This window comes from Cryptomeria japonica, unplaced genomic scaffold, assembly GCF_030272615.1.
Source record: "Cryptomeria japonica unplaced genomic scaffold, Sugi_1.0 HiC_scaffold_151, whole genome shotgun sequence".
NCBI lineage: Eukaryota > Viridiplantae > Streptophyta > Pinopsida > Cupressales > Cupressaceae > Cryptomeria > Cryptomeria japonica.
Window position 1 is genome coordinate 303741 of NW_026728973.1, and position 25349 is coordinate 329089.

The 25349-nt window shown below is 62.6% G+C and overlaps 4 non-coding genes across 4 annotated transcripts; all 4 read left to right on the forward strand.

Moving 5' to 3' along the window:
• The first annotated feature begins 1015 nt into the window (after positions 1-1015).
• LOC131866596 (5S ribosomal RNA) lies at positions 1016-1134 on the forward strand. Its single transcript, XR_009365197.1, has one exon. It is a non-coding gene; the product is annotated as a 5S ribosomal RNA (ribosomal RNA).
• Positions 1135-8938: 7804 nt separating this feature from the next.
• LOC131866597 (5S ribosomal RNA) lies at positions 8939-9057 on the forward strand. The gene has a single exon (XR_009365198.1). It is a non-coding gene; the product is annotated as a 5S ribosomal RNA (ribosomal RNA).
• A 7804-nt stretch (positions 9058-16861) lies between these two features.
• Positions 16862-16980, forward strand: LOC131866598 (5S ribosomal RNA). The gene has a single exon (XR_009365199.1). It is a non-coding gene; the product is annotated as a 5S ribosomal RNA (ribosomal RNA).
• Positions 16981-24710: 7730 nt separating this feature from the next.
• LOC131866599 (5S ribosomal RNA) lies at positions 24711-24829 on the forward strand. The gene has a single exon (XR_009365200.1). It is a non-coding gene; the product is annotated as a 5S ribosomal RNA (ribosomal RNA).
• Positions 24830-25349: the final 520 nt, after the last annotated feature.

Below are 25349 nucleotides of genomic sequence, written 5' to 3' on the forward strand. Positions count from 1 at the left end.
TCCAAGGTGGGTGCCAAGGAACCAAGGTGGGTGTCTGGGTGGGTGCCGAGGTGGGAGCCAGGGTGGGTCCCAAGGTGAGTGCAAAGGTGGGTGCCAGGGTCAAGGTGAGTGCCAATGTGGGTTCCAAGGTGCCAGGGTCAGGGTGAGTGCCAATGTGGGTTCAAAGGTGCTAAGTTGGGTGCGAGGTTGGGTGCGAGGGTGGGTGGGTGCCAAGGTGTGCTAGGTGGAAGCCCGGGTGGGTCGGCATCCCATGGGTGTCGAGTTGGGTGCCTGATGGGGGTGCTTCTTGTCAAGTTTTAGTCGTCGGGACTCATTTCGAGCCTTAGAGGTCGTTTCTTGTCCGGTTGCCCTGTCTTCGACCTGGGAACCCAATTTTGGTCCTCGGGTCCCATTTTTTTTTGTCTCGCATCCCACTTTTGGCCTGTGGCCTTTTCGGGGTCGATTCTCGTTTTGGGCATCAGAGCATGTTTCTTCTCCTAAAACCCAATATTTGTTTATTAAGTCTCGGAACACATTTTTGTTCTCGTGGACCCATCATGGGTCTTGGAACGCATTTGTGGTCCTTGGGTCCCATTTTGCATCCCGAAACTTGTGTTTTGGTGCTTGATCCCTATTTTGGGTGCCCACCTTGCACCAAGTGCGCACCCGGGGCAAACCGAGCGCCTTGGTGCACCGGGGCAAGATCGAGCGTGCACCCGAGGCGCCCCGAACATGCACCAAGGTGCACTCGGCCCACATGTGAGCGCAGGTCGTTGCGCCCGAGGTGGTGTGTGGGCACCGCGTTGCAGACGGGACACTGCACGCACACGACGCCCCCTCCAGGTGCACGCACGTAGGCCGGGCCGGGTGCACACCCGACGCCCTAGCAAGGTGCGCGCACCCGGGCAGGGCTCACACTTGGCGAACGGGGCGCACTTCGCGAGGGAGGGTGTGCACCTCGACGGGGGTGGGTGGCCGGGGTGGATTCGCACGTGGGTCGCGGTTTGCTAAGTACACACTGCGACAAGCTCATAACGGGTGCGATCATACCAGCGTTAGTGCACCGGATCCCATCAGAACTCCGCAGTTAAGCGCGCTTGGGCCGGAGTAGTACTGGGATGGGTGACCTCCCGGGAAGTCCCGGTGTTGCACCCTTTTTTAGTTTTTCGCCGGGCGTCGCAATGCTATTTGAATAAACCTTTTGCCCGTTTGCGTTCTCGTCGGGGCCGGGCCGGGCCGGGGTGCGCTGCCCGCACTACCGCGCGCGCGGGGGCGACACCGAGCGCGCACCCGAGGCGCCCCGAGCACACAGGCCACGGTGCAACCCGGGCGTTGTGCGCGCACCCCGGTGCGCCCGAGGTGCTGCGCGCGCACCCAGGTGAAATCGGTGTGCACCTCGGCCAGTGCGCGCTCGGTCGAGTCGCGCACGTTGGCCAAGGTGCACGGTGATGTTTCTTACTCTAAGGTTCCGCACCAGACGCCCGGGACAGGTGAGCGAAGCTGGGCGGGGCCGGGTGCGCGGCCGGGGCAGGTGCACGCAGCTGGAGAGAGCTTTGGAGCACACTTCGGAGCGCACCAATGATGCGCTCCATTCAAAAGTTTCCTGAAAAGGCAAAAAAAGTTGAGATTATAGAATTTCCCACTTGAGAGATTGTAAAAAAAAAAAATTTAAAATGAAGGAAACGCGGGTGCCAAGGTGTGCGCAGCCCAGCCAAGGTGTGCGCACCAAGGCGCCCACCCTGGCGAAGGTGCACGCAAGGTGCGCACCCGAGGCAAACCGGACAATTAACCCAACTTTCGACTTCGCGCGCACCTTGGAGCGCACTTCGGAGCGCTCCTTGGTGCGCACCAATCTTGGGCACCTCGGAGTGCACCATGGCGCCCACCAAGGTGCGCACCCGGGGCAAACCGAGCTCCGACTTCGTGCGCACCTTGGAGCGCACGAAAGGTGCGCACCATGGCGCCCACCAAGGTGCGCAGCCCAGCCAAGGCGTGCGCATCAAGGTGCGCACCCTGGCGAAGGTGCGCACCCGGGGCAAACCGAGCTCCGACTTCGTGCGCACCTTGGAGCGCACAAAAGGTGCGCAACCCAGCCAAGGTGTGCGCACCCCGGTCAAACCGAGCTCCGAATCGTGCGCACCAGAGGTGCACGCCATCGTGCGCACCTTGGAGCACACTTCGGAGCCCTCCTTGGTGCGCGCCGATGTTGCGCACCTCGGAGCGCACCCGGGGAAAACAATGCAATTAACCCGACTTTCGACTTCGTGGGCACCTCGGAGCGCTCTCGGGTTCGCACCTCGGAGCACACCGAGGTGCGCACCTTTGATGCGCTGCCTTCACCAATTTCCAGAAAAGGCAAGAAAACATTGAGAAGGTGTGCGCACCGAGGTGCCCACCCTGGCGAAGGTGCACGCGAGGTGCGCACCCGGGGCAAACCGGGCTCCGACTTCGTGCACGCCGCACCTTGGAGCACACTTCGGAGCGCTCCTTGGTGCGCACCAGGGCGCGCAACCCAGCCGAGGTGCCCACCCCGGCGAAGGTGCACGCGAGGTGCGCACCCGGGGCAAACCGGGCTCCGACTTCGTGCACGCCATGGTGCCCACCGCGGCGAAGGTGCACGCGAGGTGCGCACCCGGGGCAAACCGGGCTCCGACTTCGTGCACGCCGCACCTTGGAGCACACTTCGGAGCGCTCCTTGGTGCGCACCATGGTGCCCACCAGGGCGCGCAACCCCGCCGAAGGTGCACGCGAGGTGCGCACCCGGGGCAAACCGGGCTCCGACTTCGTGCACGCCGCACCTTGGAGCACACTTCGGAGCGCTCCTTGGTGCGCACCATGGTGCCCACCAGGGCGCGCAACCCCGCCGAAGGTGCACGCGAGGTGCGCACCCGGGGCAAATCGGGCTCCGACTTCGTGCACGCCATGGTGCGCACCGCGGCGAAGGTGCGCACCCGGGGCAAACCGGGCTCCGACTTCGTGCACGCCGCACCTTGGAGCACACTTCAGAGCGCTCCTTGGTGCGCACCAGGGCGCGCAACCCAGCCGAGGTGCCCACCCCGGCGAAGGTGCACGCGAGGTGCGTACCCGGGGCAAACCGGGCTCCGACTTCGTGCACGCCGCACCTTGGAGCACACTTCGGAGCGCTCCTTGGTGCGCACCATGGTGCCCACCAGGCCGCGCAACCCAGCCAAGGTGTGCGCACCAAGGTGCACGTGAGGTGCGCACCCGGGGCAAACCGGGGTCCGACTTCGTGCACGCCGCACCTTGGAGCACACATCGGGGCGCTCCCGGGTTCGCACCGGCGTTGCGCACCGTGGTGGGCACCTCGGAGCACACCAAGGTGGGCAGCGAGGTGCGCACCTTTGATGCGATGCCTTCACTAATTTCCATAAAAGGCAAAAAAAAAACGAGATTTTAAAATTTCCGTTTTGAAAGATAGTGAGAAAAAGGGAATGCTGGTGCCATCTTGAGCCCGCCCTGGTGCGCAGCCCAGCCAAGGTGTGCGCACCAAGGTGCCCACCCTGGCGAAGGTGCGCGCCCGGGCAATTAACCCAACTTCCAACTTCGCGCGCGCCAGGGTGGGAGCGCACCCAACAACCGGGCCTGGGAAGAGCCAATGCGAGAAACCCCACCAAACGCTCTGACAAAAAAAGAGGGGGCGCTCCAGTAACCCCGCTTCGGAGCGCACCCTGGGCAAACCCAGCCAAGGTGCCCACCCCGGCCAAGGTGCAGGCGAGGTGCGCACCCGGGGCAAACCGGGCTCCGACAACGTGCACGCCGCACCTTGGAGCACACTTCGTAGCGCTCCCGGGTGCGCACCTCAGAGCACACCAAGGTGGGCAGCGAGGTGCGCACCTTTGATGCGCTGCCTTCACTAATTTCCAGAAAAGGCAAAAAAAAAAGGAGATTTTAAAATTTCCGTTTTGAAAGATAGTGAAAAAAACGGAACGCGCGTGCCATCTTGAGCCCGCCCTGGTGCGCAGCCCAGGTAAGGTGCCCACCCTGGCAAAGGTGCGCACCCGGGCAATTAACCCTACTTCCGACTTCGTGCGCGCCAGGGTGGCAACCGGGCCTCGGAAGAGCCAATGCGAGAAACCCCACCAAACGCTCCGACAAAAAAAGAGGCGGCGCTCCAATAACCCCGCTTCGGAGCGCAGCCGGGGCAAACCCAGCCAAGGTGCCCACCCCGACGAAGGTGCACGCGAGGTGCGCACCCGGGGCAAACCGGGCTCCGACAACGTGCACGCAGCACCTTGGAGCACACTTCGAAGCACTCCCGGGTGCCCACCGGCGTTGCGCACCGTGGTGGGCAGCGAGGTGCGCACCTTTGATGCGCTGCCTTCACTAATTTCCAGAAAAAGGCAAAAAAAAATGAGATTTTAAAATTTCCGTTTTGAAAGATAGTGAAAAAAAAGGAACGCGGGTGCCATCTTGAGCCCGCCCTGGTGCGCAGCCCAGGCAAGGCATGCGCACCAAGGTGCCCACCCGAGGTGCACACCCGGGGCAAACCGGGCTCCGACTTCGTGCAGGCCGCACCTTGGAGCACACTTCGGAGCGCTCCTTGGTGCGCACCATGGTGCCCACCAGGGCGCGCAACCCAGCCAAGGTCTGCACACTAAGGTGCCCACCCCGGCGAAGGTGCACGCGAGGTGCGCACCCGGGGCAAACCGGGCTCCGACTTCGTGCACGCCATGGTGCCCACCGCGGCGAAGGTGCACGCGAGGTGCGCACCCGGGGCAAACCGGGCTCCGACTTCGTGCACGCCGCACCTTGGAGCACACTTCGGAGCGCTCCTTGGTGCGCACCATGGTGCCCACCAGGGCGCGCAACCCAGCCAAGGTGTGCGCACCAAGGTGCACGCGAGGTGCGCACCCGGGGCAAACCGGGGTCCGACTTCGTGCACGCCGCACCTTGGAGCACACATCGGAGCGCTCCCAGGTTCGCACCAGCGTTGCGCACCTTTGATGCGCTGCCTTCACTAATTTCCAGAAAAGGCAAAAAAAAACGATATTTTAAAATTTCCGTTCTGAAAGATAGTGAAAAAAACGGAACGCGGGTGCCATCTTGAGCCCTTCCTGGTGCGCAGCCCAGGCAAGTTGTGCGCACCAAGGTGCCCACCCTGGCGGAGGTGCGCGCCCGGGGCAAACCGGGCTCCGACTTCGTGCACTGCATGGTGCCCACCAAGGCGCGCAACCCAGCCAAGGTGCCCACCGCAGCGAAGGTGCACGCGAGGTGCACACCCGGGGCAAACCGGGCTCCGACTTCGTGCACGCCGCACCTTGGAGCACACTTCAGAGCGCTCCTTGGTGCGCACCAGGGCGCGCAACCCAGCCGAGGTGCCCACCCCGGCGAAGGTGCACGCGAGGTGCGCACCCGGGGCAAACCGGGCTCCGACTTCGTGCACGCCATGGTGCCCACCGCGGCGAAGGTGCGCACCCGGGGCAAACCGGGCTCCGACTTCGTGCACGCCGCACCTTGGAGCACACTTCGGAGCGCTCCTTGGTGCGCACCATGGTGCCCACCAGGCCGCGCAACCCAGCCAAGGTGTGCGCACCAAGGTGCACGCGAGGTGCGCACCCGGGGCAAACCGGGGTCCGACTTCGTGCACGCCGCACCTTGGAGCACACATCGGGGCGCTCCCGGGTTCGCACCGGCGTTGCGCACCGTGGTGGGCACCTCGGAGCACACCAAGGTGGGCAGCGAGGTGCGCACCTTTGATGCGATGCCTTCACTAATTTCCATAAAAGGCAAAAAAAAAACGAGATTTTAAAATTTCCGTTTTGAAAGATAGTGAGAAAAAGGGAATGCTGGTGCCATCTTGAGCCCGCCCTGGTGCGCAGCCCAGCCAAGGTTTGCGCACCAAGGTGCCCACCCTGGCGAAGGTGCGCGCCCGGGCAATTAACCCAACTTCCAACTTCGCGCGCGCCAGGGTGGGAGCGCACCCAACAACCGGGCCTGGGAAGAGCCAATGCGAGAAACCCCACCAAACTCTCTGACAAAAAAAGAGGGGGCGCTCCAGTAACCCCGCTTCGGAGCGCACCCTGGGCAAACCCAGCCAAGGTGCCCACCCCGGCCAAGGTGCAGGCGAGGTGCGCACCCGGGGCAAACCGGGCTCCGACAACGTGCACGCCGCACCTTGGAGCACACTTCGTAGCGCTCCCGGGTGCGCACCTCAGAGCACACCAAGGTGGGCAGCGAGGTGCGCACCTTTGATGCGCTGCCTTCACTAATTTCCAGAAAAGGCAAAAAAAAAAGGAGATTTTAAAATTTCCGTTTTGAAAGATAGTGAAAAAAACGGAACGCGCGTGCCATCTTGAGCCCGCCCTGGTGCGCAGCCCAGGTAAGGTGCCACCCTGGCAAAGGTGCGCACCCGGGCAATTAACCCTACTTCCGACTTCGTGCGCGCCAGGGTGGCAACCGGGCCTCGGAAGAGCCAATGCGAGAAACCCCACCAAACGCTCCGACAAAAAAAGAGGCGGCGCTCCAATAACCCCGCTTCGGAGCGCAGCCGGGGCAAACCAAGCCAAGGTGCCCACCCCGACGAAGGTGCACGCGAGGTGCGCACCCGGGGCAAACCGGGCTCCGACAACGTGCACGCAGCACCTTGGAGCACACTTCGAAGCACTCCCGGGTGCCCACCGGCGTTGCGCACCGTGGTGGGCAGCGAGGTGCGCACCTTTGATGCGCTGCCTTCACTAATTTCCAGAAAAAGGCAAAAAAAAATGAGATTTTAAAATTTCCGTTTTGAAAGATAGTGAAAAAAAAGGAACGCGGGTGCCATCTTGAGCCCGCCCTGGTGCGCAGCCCAGGCAAGGCATGCGCACCAAGGTGCCCACCCGAGGTGCACACCCGGGGCAAACCGGGCTCCGACTTCGTGCAGGCCGCACCTTGGAGCACACTTCGGAGCGCTCCTTGGTGCGCACCATGGTGCCCACCAGGGCGCACCCGAGGCAAACCGGGCTCCGACTTCGTGCACGCCGCACCTTGGAGCACACATCGGAGCGCTCCCAGGTTCGCACCAGCGTTGCGCACCTTTGATGCGCTGCCTTCACTAATTTCCAGAAAAGGCAAAAAAAAACGATATTTTAAAATTTCCGTTCTGAAAGATAGTGAAAAAAACGGAACGCGGGTGCCATCTTGAGCCCTTCCTGATGCGCAGCCCAGGCAAGTTGTGCGCACCAAGGTGCCCACCCTGGCGGAGGTGCGCGCCCGGGGCAAACCGGGCTCCGACTTCGTGCACTGCATGGTGCCCACCAAGGCGCGCAACCCAGCCAAGGTGCCCACCGCAGCGAAGGTGCACGCGAGGTGCGCACCCGAGGTGCACACCCGGGGCAAACCGGGCTCCGACTTCGTGCACGCCGCACCTTGGAGCACACTTCAGAGCGCTCCTTGGTACGCACCAGGGCGCGCAACCCAGCCAAGGTGCTCACCCCGGCGAAGGTGCACGCGAGGTGCGCACCCGGGGCAAACCGGGCTCGGACTTCGTGCACGCCGCACCTTGGAGCACACATCGGAGCGCTCCCGGGTTCGCACCAGCATTGCGCACCTTTGATGCGCTGCCTTCACTAATTTCCAGAAAAGGCAAAAAAAAGAAAAAAATGAGATTTTAAAATTTCCGTTTTGAAAGATAGTGAAAAAAACGGAACGCGGGTGCCATCTTGAGCCCGCCCTGGTGTGCAGCCCAGGCAAGTTGTGCGCACCAAGGCACCCACCCTGGCCAAGGTGGGTCACGGGGTGGGTCCTAGGGTGGGTAACGGGGTGGGTACTAAGGTGCGTGCCAAGGTGGGTCATAGGGTGGGTGCCAAGGTGGGCACCAGGGTGGGTGTGCACCAACCCTAGCCAGGGTAGGTCACGGGGTGGTTGTCGGGGTGGGCGTCAAGGAGCCAAGGTGGGTGGCAAGTAGCCAAGTTGCGTGCCAAGGTGGGTGTCGGGGTGGGTGCCAAGGATCCAAGGTGGGTGCCAAGGAACCAAGGTGGGTGTCTGGGTGGGTGCCGAGGTGGGAGCCAGGGTGGGTCCCAAGGTGAGTGCAAAGGTGGGTGCCAGGGTCAAGGTGAGTGCCAATGTGGGTTCCAAGGTGCCAGGGTCAGGGTGAGTGCCAATGTGGGTTCAAAGGTGCTAAGTTGGGTGCGAGGTTGGGTGCGAGGGTGGGTGGGTGCCAAGGTGTGCTAGGTGGAAGCCCGGGTGGGTCGGCATCCCATGGGTGTCGAGTTGGGTGCCTGATGGGTGCTTCTTGTCAAGTTTTAGTCGTCGGGACTCATTTCGAGCCTTAGAGGTCGTTTCTTGTCCGGTTGCCCTGTCTTCGACCTGGGAACCCAATTTTGGTCCTCGGGTCCCATTTTTTTTTGTCTCGCATCCCACTTTTGGCCTGTGGCCTTTTCGGGGTCGATTCTCGTTTTGGGCATCAGAGCATGTTTCTTCTCCTAAAACCCAATATTTGTTTATTAAGTCTCGGAACACATTTTTGTTCTCGTGGACCCATCATGGGTCTTGGAACGCATTTGTGGTCCTTGGGTCCCATTTTGCATCCCGAAACTTGTGTTTTGGTGCTTGATCCCTATTTTGGGTGCCCACCTTGCACCAAGTGCGCACCCGGGGCAAACCGAGCGCCTTGGTGCACCGGGGCAAGATCGAGCGTGCACCCGAGGCGCCCCGAACATGCACCAAGGTGCACTCGGCCCACATGTGAGCGCAGGTCGTTGCGCCCGAGGTGGTGTGTGGGCACCGCGTTGCAGACGGGACACTGCACGCACACGACGCCCCCTCCAGGTGCACGCACGTAGGCCGGGCCGGGTGCACACCCGACGCCCTAGCAAGGTGCGCGCACCCGGGCAGGGCTCACACTTGGCGAACGGGGCGCACTTCGCGAGGGAGGGTGTGCACCTCGACGGGGGTGGGTGGCCGGGGTGGATTCGCACGTGGGTCGCGGTTTGCTAAGTACACACTGCGACAAGCTCATAACGGGTGCGATCATACCAGCGTTAGTGCACCGGATCCCATCAGAACTCCGCAGTTAAGCGCGCTTGGGCCGGAGTAGTACTGGGATGGGTGACCTCCCGGGAAGTCCCGGTGTTGCACCCTTTTTTAGTTTTTCGCCGGGCGTCGCAATGCTATTTGAATAAACCTTTTGCCCGTTTGCGTTCTCGTCGGGGCCGGGCCGGGCCGGGGTGCGCTGCCCGCACTACCGCGCGCGCGGGGGCGACACCGAGCGCGCACCCGAGGCGCCCCGAGCACACAGGCCACGGTGCAACCCGGGCGTTGTGCGCGCACCCCGGTGCGCCCGAGGTGCTGCGCGCGCACCCAGGTGAAATCGGTGTGCACCTCGGCCAGTGCGCGCTCGGTCGAGTCGCGCACGTTGGCCAAGGTGCACGGTGATGTTTCTTACTCTAAGGTTCCGCACCAGACGCCCGGGACAGGTGAGCGAAGCTGGGCGGGGCCGGGTGCGCGGCCGGGGCAGGTGCACGCAGCTGGAGAGAGCTTTGGAGCACACTTCGGAGCGCACCAATGATGCGCTCCATTCAAAAGTTTCCTGAAAAGGCAAAAAAAGTTGAGATTATAGAATTTCCCACTTGAGAGATTGTAAAAAAAAAAAATTTAAAATGAAGGAAACGCGGGTGCCAAGGTGTGCGCAGCCCAGCCAAGGTGTGCGCACCAAGGCGCCCACCCTGGCGAAGGTGCACGCAAGGTGCGCACCCGAGGCAAACCGGACAATTAACCCAACTTTCGACTTCGCGCGCACCTTGGAGCGCACTTCGGAGCGCTCCTTGGTGCGCACCAATCTTGGGCACCTCGGAGTGCACCATGGCGCCCACCAAGGTGCGCACCCGGGGCAAACCGAGCTCCGACTTCGTGCGCACCTTGGAGCGCACGAAAGGTGCGCACCATGGCGCCCACCAAGGTGCGCAGCCCAGCCAAGGCGTGCGCATCAAGGTGCGCACCCTGGCGAAGGTGCGCACCCGGGGCAAACCGAGCTCCGACTTCGTGCGCACCTTGGAGCACACAAAAGGTGCGCAACCCAGCCAAGGTGTGCGCACCCCGGTCAAACCGAGCTCCGAATCGTGCGCACCAGAGGTGCACGCCATCGTGCGCACCTTGGAGCACACTTCGGAGCCCTCCTTGGTGCGCGCCGATGTTGCGCACCTCGGAGCGCACCCGGGGAAAACAATGCAATTAACCCGACTTTCGACTTCGTGGGCACCTCGGAGCGCTCTCGGGTTCGCACCTCGGAGCACACCGAGGTGCGCACCTTTGATGCGCTGCCTTCACCAATTTCCAGAAAAGGCAAGAAAACATTGAGAAGGTGTGCGCACCGAGGTGCCCACCCTGGCGAAGGTGCACGCGAGGTGCGCACCCGGGGCAAACCGGGCTCCGACTTCGTGCACGCCGCACCTTGGAGCACACTTCGGAGCGCTCCTTGGTGCGCACCAGGGCGCGCAACCCAGCCGAGGTGCCCACCCCGGCGAAGGTGCACGCGAGGTGCGCACCCGGGGCAAACCGGGCTCCGACTTCGTGCACGCCATGGTGCCCACCGCGGCGAAGGTGCACGCGAGGTGCGCACCCGGGGCAAACCGGGCTCCGACTTCGTGCACGCCGCACCTTGGAGCACACTTCGGAGCGCTCCTTGGTGCGCACCATGGTGCCCACCAGGGCGCGCAACCCCGCCGAAGGTGCACGCGAGGTGCGCACCCGGGGCAAACCGGGCTCCGACTTCGTGCACGCCGCACCTTGGAGCACACTTCGGAGCGCTCCTTGGTGCGCACCATGGTGCCCACCAGGGCGCGCAACCCCGCCGAAGGTGCACGCGAGGTGCGCACCCGGGGCAAACCGGGCTCCGACTTCGTGCACGCCATGGTGCGCACCGCGGCGAAGGTGCGCACCCGGGGCAAACCGGGCTCCGACTTCTTGGACGCCGCACCTTGGAGCACACTTCGGAGCGCTCCTTGGTGCGCACCAGGGCGCGCAACCCAGCCGAGGTGCCCACCCCGGCGAAGGTGCACGCGAGGTGCGTACCCGGGGCAAACCGGGCTCCGACTTCGTGCACGCCGCACCTTGGAGCACACTTCGGAGCGCTCCTTGGTGCGCACCATGGTGCCCACCAGGCCGCGCAACCCAGCCAAGGTGTGCGCACCAAGGTGCACGCGAGGTGCGCACCCGGGGCAAACCGGGGTCCGACTTCGTGCACGCCGCACCTTGGAGCACACATCGGGGCGCTCCCGGGTTCGCACCGGCGTTGCGCACCGTGGTGGGCACCTCGGAGCACACCAAGGTGGGCAGCGAGGTGCGCACCTTTGATGCGATGCCTTCACTAATTTCCATAAAAGGCAAAAAAAAAACGAGATTTTAAAATTTCCGTTTTGAAAGATAGTGAGAAAAAGGGAATGCTGGTGCCATCTTGAGCCCGCCCTGGTGCGCAGCCCAGCCAAGGTGTGCGCACCAAGGTGCCCACCCTGGCGAAGGTGCGCGCCCGGGCAATTAACCCAACTTCCAACTTCGCGCGCGCCAGGGTGGGAGCGCACCCAACAACCGGGCCTGGGAAGAGCCAATGCGAGAAACCCCACCAAACGCTCTGACAAAAAAAGAGGGGGCGCTCCAGTAACCCCGCTTCGGAGCGCACCCTGGGCAAACCCAGCCAAGGTGCCCACCCCGGCCAAGGTGCAGGCGAGGTGCGCACCCGGGGCAAACCGGGCTCCGACAACGTGCACGCCGCACCTTGGAGCACACTTCGTAGCGCTCCCGGGTGCGCACCTCAGAGCACACCAAGGTGGGCAGCGAGGTGCGCACCTTTGATGCGCTGCCTTCACTAATTTCCAGAAAAGGCAAAAAAAAAAGGAGATTTTAAAATTTCCGTTTTGAAAGATAGTGAAAAAAACGGAACGCGCGTGCCATCTTGAGCCCGCCCTGGTGCGCAGCCCAGGTAAGGTGCCCACCCTGGCAAAGGTGCGCACCCGGGCAATTAACCCTACTTCCGACTTCGTGCGCGCCAGGGTGGCAACCGGGCCTCGGAAGAGCCAATGCGAGAAACCCCACCAAACGCTCCGACAAAAAAAGAGGCGGCGCTCCAATAACCCCGCTTCGGAGCGCAGCCGGGGCAAACCCAGCCAAGGTGCCCACCCCGACGAAGGTGCACGCGAGGTGCGCACCCGGGGCAAACCGGGCTCCGACAACGTGCACGCAGCACCTTGGAGCACACTTCGAAGCACTCCCGGGTGCCCACCGGCGTTGCGCACCGTGGTGGGCAGCGAGGTGCGCACCTTTGATGCGCTGCCTTCACTAATTTCCAGAAAAAGGCAAAAAAAAATGAGATTTTAAAATTTCCGTTTTGAAAGATAGTGAAAAAAAAGGAACGCGGGTGCCATCTTGAGCCCGCCCTGGTGCGCAGCCCAGGCAAGGCATGCGCACCAAGGTGCCCACCCGAGGTGCACACCCGGGGCAAACCGGGCTCCGACTTCGTGCAGGCCGCACCTTGGAGCACACTTCGGAGCGCTCCTTGGTGCGCACCATGGTGCCCACCAGGGCGCGCAACCCAGCCAAGGTCTGCACACCAAGGTGCCCACCCCGGCGAAGGTGCACGCGAGGTGCGCACCCGGGGCAAACCGGGCTCCGACTTCGTGCACGCCATGGTGCCCACCGCGGCGAAGGTGCACGCGAGGTGCGCACCCGGGGCAAACCGGGCTCCGACTTCGTGCACGCCGCACCTTGGAGCACACTTCGGAGCGCTCCTTGGTGCGCACCATGGTGCCCACCAGGGCGCGCAACCCAGCCAAGGTGTGCGCACCAAGGTGCACGCGAGGTGCGCACCCGGGGCAAACCGGGGTCCGACTTCGTGCACGCCGCACCTTGGAGCACACATCGGAGCGCTCCCAGGTTCGCACCAGCGTTGCGCACCTTTGATGCGCTGCCTTCACTAATTTCCAGAAAAGGCAAAAAAAAACGATATTTTAAAATTTCCGTTCTGAAAGATAGTGAAAAAAACGGAACGCGGGTGCCATCTTGAGCCCTTCCTGGTGCGCAGCCCAGGCAAGTTGTGCGCACCAAGGTGCCCACCCTGGCGGAGGTGCGCGCCCGGGGCAAACCGGGCTCCGACTTCGTGCACTGCATGGTGCCCACCAAGGCGCGCAACCCAGCCAAGGTGCCCACCGCAGCGAAGGTGCACGCGAGGTGCACACCCGGGGCAAACCGGGCTCCGACTTCGTGCACGCCGCACCTTGGAGCACACTTCAGAGCGCTCCTTGGTGCGCACCAGGGCGCGCAACCCAGCCGAGGTGCCCACCCCGGCGAAGGTGCACGCGAGGTGCGCACCCGGGGCAAACCGGGCTCCGACTTCGTGCACGCCATGGTGCCCACCGCGGCGAAGGTGCGCACCCGGGGCAAACCGGGCTCCGACTTCGTGCACGCCGCACCTTGGAGCACACTTCGGAGCGCTCCTTGGTGCGCACCATGGTGCCCACCAGGCCGCGCAACCCAGCCAAGGTGTGCGCACCAAGGTGCACGCGAGGTGCGCACCCGGGGCAAACCGGGGTCCGACTTCGTGCACGCCGCACCTTGGAGCACACATCGGGGCGCTCCCGGGTTCGCACCGGCGTTGCGCACCGTGGTGGGCACCTCGGAGCACACCAAGGTGGGCAGCGAGGTGCGCACCTTTGATGCGATGCCTTCACTAATTTCCATAAAAGGCAAAAAAAAAACGAGATTTTAAAATTTCCGTTTTGAAAGATAGTGAGAAAAAGGGAATGCTGGTGCCATCTTGAGCCCGCCCTGGTGCGCAGCCCAGCCAAGGTTTGCGCACCAAGGTGCCCACCCTGGCGAAGGTGCGCGCCCGGGCAATTAACCCAACTTCCAACTTCGCGCGCGCCAGGGTGGGAGCGCACCCAACAACCGGGCCTGGGAAGAGCCAATGCGAGAAACCCCACCAAACTCTCTGACAAAAAAAGAGGGGGCGCTCCAGTAACCCCGCTTCGGAGCGCACCCTGGGCAAACCCAGCCAAGGTGCCCACCCCGGCCAAGGTGCAGGCGAGGTGCGCACCCGGGGCAAACCGGGCTCCGACAACGTGCACGCCGCACCTTGGAGCACACTTCGTAGCGCTCCCGGGTGCGCACCTCAGAGCACACCAAGGTGGGCAGCGAGGTGCGCACCTTTGATGCGCTGCCTTCACTAATTTCCAGAAAAGGCAAAAAAAAAAGGAGATTTTAAAATTTCCGTTTTGAAAGATAGTGAAAAAAACGGAACGCGCGTGCCATCTTGAGCCCGCCCTGGTGCGCAGCCCAGGTAAGGTGCCACCCTGGCAAAGGTGCGCACCCGGGCAATTAACCCTACTTCCGACTTCGTGCGCGCCAGGGTGGCAACCGGGCCTCGGAAGAGCCAATGCGAGAAACCCCACCAAACGCTCCGACAAAAAAAGAGGCGGCGCTCCAATAACCCCGCTTCGGAGCGCAGCCGGGGCAAACCAAGCCAAGGTGCCCACCCCGACGAAGGTGCACGCGAGGTGCGCACCCGGGGCAAACCGGGCTCCGACAACGTGCACGCAGCACCTTGGAGCACACTTCGAAGCACTCCCGGGTGCCCACCGGCGTTGCGCACCGTGGTGGGCAGCGAGGTGCGCACCTTTGATGCGCTGCCTTCACTAATTTCCAGAAAAAGGCAAAAAAAAATGAGATTTTAAAATTTCCGTTTTGAAAGATAGTGAAAAAAAAGGAACGCGGGTGCCATCTTGAGCCCGCCTTGGTGCGCAGCCCAGGCAAGGCATGCGCACCAAGGTGCCCACCCGAGGTGCACACCCGGGGCAAACCGGGCTCCGACTTCGTGCAGGCCGCACCTTGGAGCACACTTCGGAGCGCTCCTTGGTGCGCACCATGGTGCCCACCAGGGCGCACCCGAGGCAAACCGGGCTCCGACTTCGTGCACGCCGCACCTTGGAGCACACATCGGAGCGCTCCCAGGTTCGCACCAGCGTTGCGCACCTTTGATGCGCTGCCTTCACTAATTTCCAGAAAAGGCAAAAAAAAACGATATTTTAAAATTTCCGTTCTGAAAGATAGTGAAAAAAACGGAACGCGGGTGCCATCTTGAGCCCTTCCTGATGCGCAGCCCAGGCAAGTTGTGCGCACCAAGGTGCCCACCCTGGCGGAGGTGCGCGCCCGGGGCAAACCGGGCTCCGACTTCGTGCACTGCATGGTGCCCACCAAGGCGCGCAACCCAGCCAAGGTGCCCACCGCAGCGAAGGTGCACGCGAGGTGCGCACCCGAGGTGCACACCCGGGGCAAACCGGGCTCCGACTTCGTGCACGCCGCACCTTGGAGCACACTTCAGAGCGCTCCTTGGTACGCACCAGGGCGCGCAACCCAGCCAAGGTGCTCACCCCGGCGAAGGTGCACGCGAGGTGCGCACCCGGGGCAAACCGGGCTCGGACTTCGTGCACGCCGCACCTTGGAGCACACATCGGAGCGCTCCCGGGTTCGCACCAGCATTGCGCACCTTTGATGCGCTGCCTTCACTAATTTCCAGAAAAGGCAAAAAAAAGAAAAAAATGAGATTTTAAAATTTCCGTTTTGAAAGATAGTGAAAAAAACGGAACGCGGGTGCCATCTTGAGCCCGCCCTGGTGTGCAGCCCAGGCAAGTTGTGCGCACCAAGGCACCCACCCTGGCCAAGGTGGGTCACGGGGTGGGTCCTAGGGTGGGTAACGGGGTGGGTACTAAGGTGCGTGCCAAGGTGGGTCATAGGGTGGGTGCCAAGGTGGGCACCAGGGTGGGTGTGCACCAACCCTAGCCAGGGTAGGTCACGGGGTGGTTGTCGGGGTGGGCGTCAAGGAGCCAAGGTGGGTGGCAAGTAGCCAAGTTGCGTGCCAAGGTGGGTGTCGGGGTGGGTGCCAAGGATCCAAGGTGGGTGCCAAGGAACCAAGGTGGGTGTCTGGGTGGGTGCCGAGGTGGGAGCCAGGGTGGGTCCCAAGGTGAGTGCAAAGGTGGGTGCCAGGGTCAAGGTGAGTGCCAATGTGGGTTCCAAGGTGCCAGGGTCAGGGTGAGTGCCAATGTGGGTTCAAAGGTGCTAAGTTGGGTGCGAGGTTGGGTGCGAGGGTGGGTGGGTGCCAAGGTGTGCTAGGTGGAAGCCCGGGTGGGTCGGCATCCCATGGGTGTCGAGTTGGGTGCCTGATGGGTGCTTCTTGTCAAGTTTTAGTCGTCGGGACTCATTTCGAGCCTTAGAGGTCGTTTCTTGTCCGGTTGCCCTGTCTTCGACCTGGGAACCCAATTTTGGTCCTCGGGTCCCATTTTTTTTTGTCTCGCATCCCACTTTTGGCCTGTGGCCTTTTCGGGGTCGATTCTCGTTTTGGGCATCAGAGCATGTTTCTTCTCCTAAAACCCAATATTTGTTTATTAAGTCTCGGAACACATTTTTGTTCTCGTGGACCCATCATGGGTCTTGGAACGCATTTGTGGTCCTTGGGTCCCATTTTGCATCCCGAAACTTGTGTTTTGGTGCTTGATCCCTATTTTGGGTGCCCACCTTGCACCAAGTGCGCACCCGGGGCAAACCGAGCGCCTTGGTGCACCGGGGCAAGATCGAGCGTGCACCCGAGGCGCCCCGAACATGCACCAAGGTGCACTCGGCCCACATGTGAGCGCAGGTCGTTGCGCCCGAGGTGGTGTGTGGGCACCGCGTTGCAGACGGGACACTGCACGCACACGACGCCCCCTCCAGGTGCACGCACGTAGGCCGGGCCGGGTGCACACCCGACGCCCTAGCAAGGTGCGCGCACCCGGGCAGGGCTCACACTTGGCGAACGGGGCGCACTTCGCGAGGGAGGGTGTGCACCTCGACGGGGGTGGGTGGCCGGGGTGGATTCGCACGTGGGTCGCGGTTTGCTAAGTACACACTGCGACAAGCTCATAACGGGTGCGATCATACCAGCGTTAGTGCACCGGATCCCATCAGAACTCCGCAGTTAAGCGCGCTTGGGCCGGAGTAGTACTGGGATGGGTGACCTCCCGGGAAGTCCCGGTGTTGCACCCTTTTTTAGTTTTTCGCCGGGCGTCGCAATGCTATTTGAATAAACCTTTTGCCCGTTTGCGTTCTCGTCGGGGCCGGGCCGGGCCGGGGTGCGCTGCCCGCACTACCGCGCGCGCGGGGGCGACACCGAGCGCGCACCCGAGGCGCCCCGAGCACACAGGCCACGGTGCAACCCGGGCGTTGTGCGCGCACCCCGGTGCGCCCGAGGTGCTGCGCGCGCACCCAGGTGAAATCGGTGTGCACCTCGGCCAGTGCGCGCTCGGTCGAGTCGCGCACGTTGGCCAAGGTGCACGGTGATGTTTCTTACTCTAAGGTTCCGCACCAGACGCCCGGGACAGGTGAGCGAAGCTGGGCGGGGCCGGGTGCGCGGCCGGGGCAGGTGCACGCAGCTGGAGAGAGCTTTGGAGCACACTTCGGAGCGCACCAATGATGCGCTCCATTCAAAAGTTTCCTGAAAAGGCAAAAAAAGTTGAGATTATAGAATTTCCCACTTGAGAGATTGTAAAAAAAAAAAATTTAAAATGAAGGAAACGCGGGTGCCAAGGTGTGCGCAGCCCAGCCAAGGTGTGCGCACCAAGGCGCCCACCCTGGCGAAGGTGCACGCAAGGTGCGCACCCGAGGCAAACCGGACAATTAACCCAACTTTCGACTTCGCGCGCACCTTGGAGCGCACTTCGGAGCGCTCCTTGGTGCGCACCAATCTTGGGCACCTCGGAGTGCACCATGGCGCCCACCAAGGTGCGCACCCGGGGCAAACCGAGCTCCGACTTCGTGCGCACCTTGGAGCGCACGAAAGGTGCGCACCATGGCGCCCACCAAGGTGCGCAGCCCAGCCAAGGCGTGCGCATCAAGGTGCGCACCCTGGCGAAGGTGCGCACCCGGGGCAAACCGAGCTCCGACTTCGTGCGCACCTTGGAGCGCACAAAAGGTGCGCAACCCAGCCAAGGTGTGCGCACCCCGGTCAAACCGAGCTCCGAATCGTGCGCACCAGAGGTGCACGCCATCGTGCGCACCTTGGAGCACACTTCGGAGCCCTCCTTGGTGCGCGCCGATGTTGCGCACCTCGGAGCGCACCCGGGGAAAACAATGCAATTAACCCGACTTTCGACTTCGTGGGCACCTCGGAGCGCTCTCGGGTTCGCACCTCGGAGCACACCGAGGTGCGCACCTTTGATGCGCTGCCTTCACCAATTTCCAGAAAAGGCAAGAAAACATTGAGAAGGTGTGCGCACCGAGGTGCCCACCCTGGCGAAGGTGCACGCGAGGTGCGCACCCGGGGCAAACCGGGCTCCGACTTCGTGCACGCCGCACCTTGGAGCACACTTCGGAGCGCTCCTTGGTGCGCACCAGGGCGCGCAACCCAGCCGAGGTGCCCACCCCGGCGAAGGTGCACGCGAGGTGCGCACCCGGGGCAAACCGGGCTCCGACTTCGTGCACGCCATGGTGCCCACCGCGGCGAAGGTGCACGCGAGGTGCGCACCCGGGGCAAACCGGGCTCCGACTTCGTGCACGCCGCACCTTGGAGCACACTTCGGAGCGCTCCTTGGTGCGCACCATGGTGCCCACCAGGGCGCGCAACCCCGCCGAAGGTGCACGCGAGGTGCGCACCCGGGGCAAACCGGGCTCCGACTTCGTGCACGCCGCACCTTGGAGCACACTTCGGAGCGCTCCTTGGTGCGCACCATGGTGCCCACCAGGGCGCGCAACCCCGCCGAAGGTGCACGCGAGGTGCGCACCCGGGGCAAACCGGGCTCCGACTTCGTGCACGCCATGGTGCGCACCGCGGCGAAGGTGCGCACCCGGGGCAAACCGGGCTCCGACTTCGTGCACGCCGCACCTTGGAGCACACTTCGGAGCGCTCCTTGGTGCGCACCAGGGCGCGCAACCCAGCCGAGGTGCCCACCCCGGCGAAGGTGCACGCGAGGTGCGTACCCGGGGCAAACCGGGCTCCGACTTCGTGCACGCCGCACCTTGGAGCACACTTCGGAGCGCTCCTTGGTGCGCACCATGGTGCCCACCAGGCCGCGCAACCCAGCCAAGGTGTGCGCACCAAGGTGCACGCGAGGTGCGCACCCGGGGCAAACCGGGGTCCGACTTCGTGCACGCCGCACCTTGGAGCACACATCGGGGCGCTCCCGGGTTCGCACCGGCGTTGCGCACCGTGGTGGGCACCTCGGAGCACACCAAGGTGGGCAGCGAGGTGCGCACCTTTGATGCGATGCCTTCACTAATTTCCATAAAAGGCAAAAAAAAAACGAGATTTTAAAATTTCCGTTTTGAAAGATAGTGAGAAAAAGGGAATGCTGGTGCCATCTTGAGCCCGCCCTGGTGCGCAGCCCAGCCAAGGTGTGCGCACCAAGGTGCCCACCCTGGCGAAGGTGCGCGCCCGGGCAATTAACCCAACTTCCAACTTCGCGCGCGCCAGGGTGGGAGCGCACCCAACAACCGGGCCTGGGAAGAGCCAATGCGAGAAACCCCACCAAACGCTCTGACAAAAAAAGAGGGGGCGCTCCAGTAACCCCGCTTCGGAGCGCACCCTGGGCAAACCCAGCCAAGGTGCCCACCCCGGCCAAGGTGCAGGCGAGGTGCGCACCCGGGGCAAACCGGGCTCCGACAACGTGCACGCCGCACCTTGGAGCACACTTCGTAGCGCTCCCGGGTGCGCACCTCAGAGCACACCAAGGTGGGCAGCGAGGTGCGCACCTTTGATGCGCTGCCTTCACTAATTTCCAGAAAAGGCAAAAAAAAAAGGAGATTTTAAAATTTCCGTTTTGAAAGATAGTGAAAAAAACGGAACGCGCGTGCCATCTTGAGCCCGCCCTGGTGCGCAGCCCAGGTAAGGTGCCCACCCTGGCAAAGGTGCGCACCCGGGCAATTAACCCTACTTCCGACTTCGTGCGCGCCAGGGTGGCAACCGGGCCTCGGAAGAGCCAATGCGAGAAACCCCACCAAACGCTCCGACAAAAAAAGAGGCGGCGCTCCAATAACCCCGCTTCGGAGCGCAGCCGGGGCAAACCCAGCCAAGGTGCCCACCCCGACGAAGGTGCACGCGAGGTGCGCACCCGGGGCAAACCGGGCTCCGACAACGTGCACGCAGCACCTTGGAGCACACTTCGAAGCACTCCCGGGTGCCCACCGGCGTTGCGCACCGTGGTGGGCAGCGAGGTGCGCACCTTTGATGCGCTGCCTTCACTAATTTCCAGAAAAAGGCAAAAAAAAATGAGATTTTAAAATTTCCGTTTTGAAAGATAGTGAAAAAAAAGGAACGCGGGTGCCATCTTGAGCCCGCCCTGGTGCGCAGCCCAGGCAAGGCATGCGCACCAAGGTGCCCACCCGAGGTGCACACCCGGGGCAAACCGGGCTCCGACTTCGTGCAGGCCGCACCTTGGAGCACACTTCGGAGCGCTCCTTGGTGCGCACCATGGTGCCCACCAGGGCGCGCAACCCAGCCAAGGTCTGCACACTAAGGTGCCCACCGCGGCGAAGGTGCACGCGAGGTGCGCACCCGGGGCAAACCGGGCTCCGACTTCGTGCACGCCGCACCTTGGAGCACACTTCGGAGCGCTCCTTGGTGCGCACCATGGTGCCCACCAGGGCGCGCAACCCAGCCAAGGTGTGCGCACCAAGGTGCACGCGAGGTGCGCACCCGGGGCAAACCGGGGTCCGACTTCGTGCACGCCGCACCTTGGAGCACACATCGGAGCGCTCCCAGGTTCGCACCAGCGTTGCGCACCTTTGATGCGCTGCCTTCACTAATTTCCAGAAAAGGCAAAAAAAAACGATATTTTAAAATTTCCGTTCTGAAAGATAGTGAAAAAAACGGAACGCGGGTGCCATCTTGAGCCCTTCCTGGTGCGCAGCCCAGGCAAGTTGTGCGCACCAAGGTGCCCACCCTGGCGGAGGTGCGCGCCCGGGGCAAACCGGGCTCCGACTTCGTGCACTGCATGGTGCCCACCAAGGCGCGCAACCCAGCCAAGGTGCCCACCGCAGCGAAGGTGCACGCGAGGTGCACACCCGGGGCAAACCGGGCTCCGACTTCGTGCACGCCGCACCTTGGAGCACACTTCAGAGCGCTCCTTGGTGCGCACCAGGGCGCGCAACCCAGCCGAGGTGCCCACCCCGGCGAAGGTGCACGCGAGGTGCGCACCCGGGGCAAACCGGGCTCCGACTTCGTGCACGCCATGGTGCCCACCGCGGCGAAGGTGCGCACCCGGGGCAAACCGGGCTCCGACTTCGTGCACGCCGCACCTTGGAGCACACTTCGGAGCGCTCCTTGGTGCGCACCATGGTGCCCACCAGGCCGCGCAACCCAGCCAAGGTGTGCGCACCAAGGTGCACGCGAGGTGCGCACCCGGGGCAAACCGGGGTCCGACTTCGTGCACGCCGCACCTTGGAGCACACATCGGGGCGCTCCCGGGTTCGCACCGGCGTTGCGCACCGTGGTGGGCACCTCGGAGCACACCAAGGTGGGCAGCGAGGTGCGCACCTTTGATGCGATGCCTTCACTAATTTCCATAAAAGGCAAAAAAAAAACGAGATTTTAAAATTTCCGTTTTGAAAGATAGTGAGAAAAAGGGAATGCTGGTGCCATCTTGAGCCCGCCCTGGTGCGCAGCCCAGCCAAGGTTTGCGCACCAAGGTGCCCACCCTGGCGAAGGTGCGCGCCCGGGCAATTAACCCAACTTCCAACTTCGCGCGCGCCAGGGTGGGAGCGCACCCAACAACCGGGCCTGGGAAGAGCCAATGCGAGAAACCCCACCAAACTCTCTGACAAAAAAAGAGGGGGCGCTCCAGTAACCCCGCTTCGGAGCGCACCCTGGGCAAACCCAGCCAAGGTGCCCACCCCGGCCAAGGTGCAGGCGAGGTGCGCACCCGGGGCAAACCGGGCTCCGACAACGTGCACGCCGCACCTTGGAGCACACTTCGTAGCGCTCCCGGGTGCGCACCTCAGAGCACACCAAGGTGGGCAGCGAGGTGCGCACCTTTGATGCGCTGCCTTCACTAATTTCCAGAAAAGGCAAAAAAAAAAGGAGATTTTAAAATTTCCGTTTTGAAAGATAGTGAAAAAAACGGAACGCGCGTGCCATCTTGAGCCCGCCCTGGTGCGCAGCCCAGGTAAGGTGCCACCCTGGCAAAGGTGCGCACCCGGGCAATTAACCCTACTTCCGACTTCGTGCGCGCCAGGGTGGCAACCGGGCCTCGGAAGAGCCAATGCGAGAAACCCCACCAAACGCTCCGACAAAAAAAGAGGCGGCGCTCCAATAACCCCGCTTCGGAGCGCAGCCGGGGCAAACCAAGCCAAGGTGCCCACCCCGACGAAGGTGCACGCGAGGTGCGCACCCGGGGCAAACCGGGCTCCGACAACGTGCACGCAGCACCTTGGAGCACACTTCGAAGCACTCCCGGGTGCCCACCGGCGTTGCGCACCGTGGTGGGCAGCGAGGTGCGCACCTTTGATGCGCTGCCTTCACTAATTTCCAGAAAAAGGCAAAAAAAAATGAGATTTTAAAATTTCCGTTTTGAAAGATAGTGAAAAAAAAGGAACGCGGGTGCCATCTTGAGCCCGCCCTGGTGCGCAGCCCAGGCAAGGCATGCGCACCAAGGTGCCCACCCGAGGTGCACACCCGGGGCAAACCGGGCTCCGACTTCGTGCAGGCCGCACCTTGGAGCACACTTCGGAGCGCTCCTTGGTGCGCACCATGGTGCCCACCAGGGCGCACCCGAGGCAAACCGGGCTCCGACTTCGTGCACGCCGCACCTTGGAGCACACATCGGAGCGCTCCCAGGTTCGCACCAGCGTTGCGCACCTTTGATGCGCTGCCTTCACTAATTTCCAGAAAAGGCAAAAAAAAACGATATTTTAAAATTTCCGTTCTGAAAGATAGTGAAAAAAACGGAACGCGGGTGCCATCTTGAGCCCTTCCTGATGCGCAGCCCAGGCAAGTTGTGCGCACCAAGGTGCCCACCCTGGCGGAGGTGCGCGCCCGGGGCAAACCGGGCTCCGACTTCGTGCACTGCATGGTGCCCACCAAGGCGCGCAACCCAGCCAAGGTGCCCACCGCAGCGAAGGTGCACGCGAGGTGCGCACCCGAGGTGCACACCCGGGGCAAACCGGGCTCCGACTTCGTGCACGCCGCACCTTGGAGCACACTTCAGAGCGCTCCTTGGTACGCACCAGGGCGCGCAACCCAGCCAAGGTGCTCACCCCGGCGAAGGTGCACGCGAGGTGCGCACCCGGGGCAAACCGGGCTCGGACTTCGTGCACGCCGCACCTTGGAGCACACATCGGAGCGCTCCCGGGTTCGCACCAGCATTGCGCACCTTTGATGCGCTGCCTTCACTAATTTCCAGAAAAGGCAAAAAAAAGAAAAAAATGAGATTTTAAAATTTCCGTTTTGAAAGATAGTGAAAAAAACGGAACGCGGGTGCCATCTTGAGCCCGCCCTGGTGTGCAGCCCAGGCAAGTTGTGCGCACCAAGGCACCCACCCTGGCCAAGGTGGGTCACGGGGTGGGTCCTAGGGTGGGTAACGGGGTGGGTACTAAGGTGCGTGCCAAGGTGGGTCATAGGGTGGGTGCCAAGGTGGGCACCAGGGTGGGTGTGCACCAACCCTAGCCAGGGTAGGTCACGGGGTGGTTGTCGGGGTGGGCGTCAAGGAGCCAAGGTGGGTGGCAAGTAGCCAAGTTGCGTGCCAAGGTGGGTGTCGGGGTGGGTGCCAAGGATCCAAGGTGGGTGCCAAGGAACCAAGGTGGGTGTCTGGGTGGGTGCCGAGGTGGGAGCCAGGGTGGGTCCCAAGGTGAGTGCAAAGGTGGGTGCCAGGGTCAAGGTGAGTGCCAATGTGGGTTCCAAGGTGCCAGGGTCAGGGTGAGTGCCAATGTGGGTTCAAAGGTGCTAAGTTGGGTGCGAGGTTGGGTGCGAGGGTGGGTGGGTGCCAAGGTGTGCTAGGTGGAAGCCCGGGTGGGTCGGCATCCCATGGGTGTCGAGTTGGGTGCCTGATGGGTGCTTCTTGTCAAGTTTTAGTCGTCGGGACTCATTTCGAGCCTTAGAGGTCGTTTCTTGTCCGGTTGCCCTGTCTTCGACCTGGGAACCCAATTTTGGTCCTCGGGTCCCATTTTTTTTTGTCTCGCATCCCACTTTTGGCCTGTGGCCTTTTCGGGGTCGATTCTCGTTTTGGGCATCAGAGCATGTTTCTTCTCCTAAAACCCAATATTTGTTTATTAAGTCTCGGAACACATTTTTGTTCTCGTGGACCCATCATGGGTCTTGGAACGCATTTGTGGTCCTTGGGTCCCATTTTGCATCCCGAAACTTGTGTTTTGGTGCTTGATCCCTATTTTGGGTGCCCACCTTGCACCAAGTGCGCACCCGGGGCAAACCGAGCGCCTTGGTGCACCGGGGCAAGATCGAGCGTGCACCCGAGGCGCCCCGAACATGCACCAAGGTGCACTCGGCCCACATGTGAGCGCAGGTCGTTGCGCCCGAGGTGGTGTGTGGGCACCGCGTTGCAGACGGGACACTGCACGCACACGACGCCCCCTCCAGGTGCACGCACGTAGGCCGGGCCGGGTGCACACCCGACGCCCTAGCAAGGTGCGCGCACCCGGGCAGGGCTCAGACTTGGCGAACGGGGCGCACTTCGCGAGGGAGGGTGTGCACCTCGACGGGGGTGGGTGGCCGGGGTGGATTCGCACGTGGGTCGCGGTTTGCTAAGTACACACTGCGACAAGCTCATAACGGGTGCGATCATACCAGCGTTAGTGCACCGGATCCCATCAGAACTCCGCAGTTAAGCGCGCTTGGGCCGGAGTAGTACTGGGATGGGTGACCTCCCGGGAAGTCCCGGTGTTGCACCCTTTTTTAGTTTTTTGCCGGGCGTCGCAATGCTATTTGAATAAACCTTTTGCCCGTTTGCGTTCTCGTCGGGGCCGGGCCGGGCCGGGGTGCGCTGCCCGCACTACCGCGCGCGCGGGGGGCGACACCGAGCGCGCACCCGAGGCGCCCCGAGCACACAGGCCACGGTGCAACCCGGGCGTTGTGCGCGCACCCCGGTGCGCCCGAGGTGCTGCGCGCGCACCCAGGTGAAATCGGTGTGCACCTCGGCCAGTGCGCGCTCGGTCGAGTCGCGCACGTTGGCCAAGGTGCACGGTGATGTTTCTTACTCTAAGGTTCCGCACCAGACGCCCGGGACAGGTGAGCGAAGCTGGGCGGGGCCGGGTGCGCGGCCGGGGCAGGTGCACGCAGCTGGAGAGAGCTTTGGAGCACACTTCGGAGCGCACCAATGATGCGCTCCATTCAAAAGTTTCCTGAAAAGGCAAAAAAAGTTGAGATTATAGAATTTCCCACTTGAGAGATTGTAAAAAAAAAAAATTTAAAA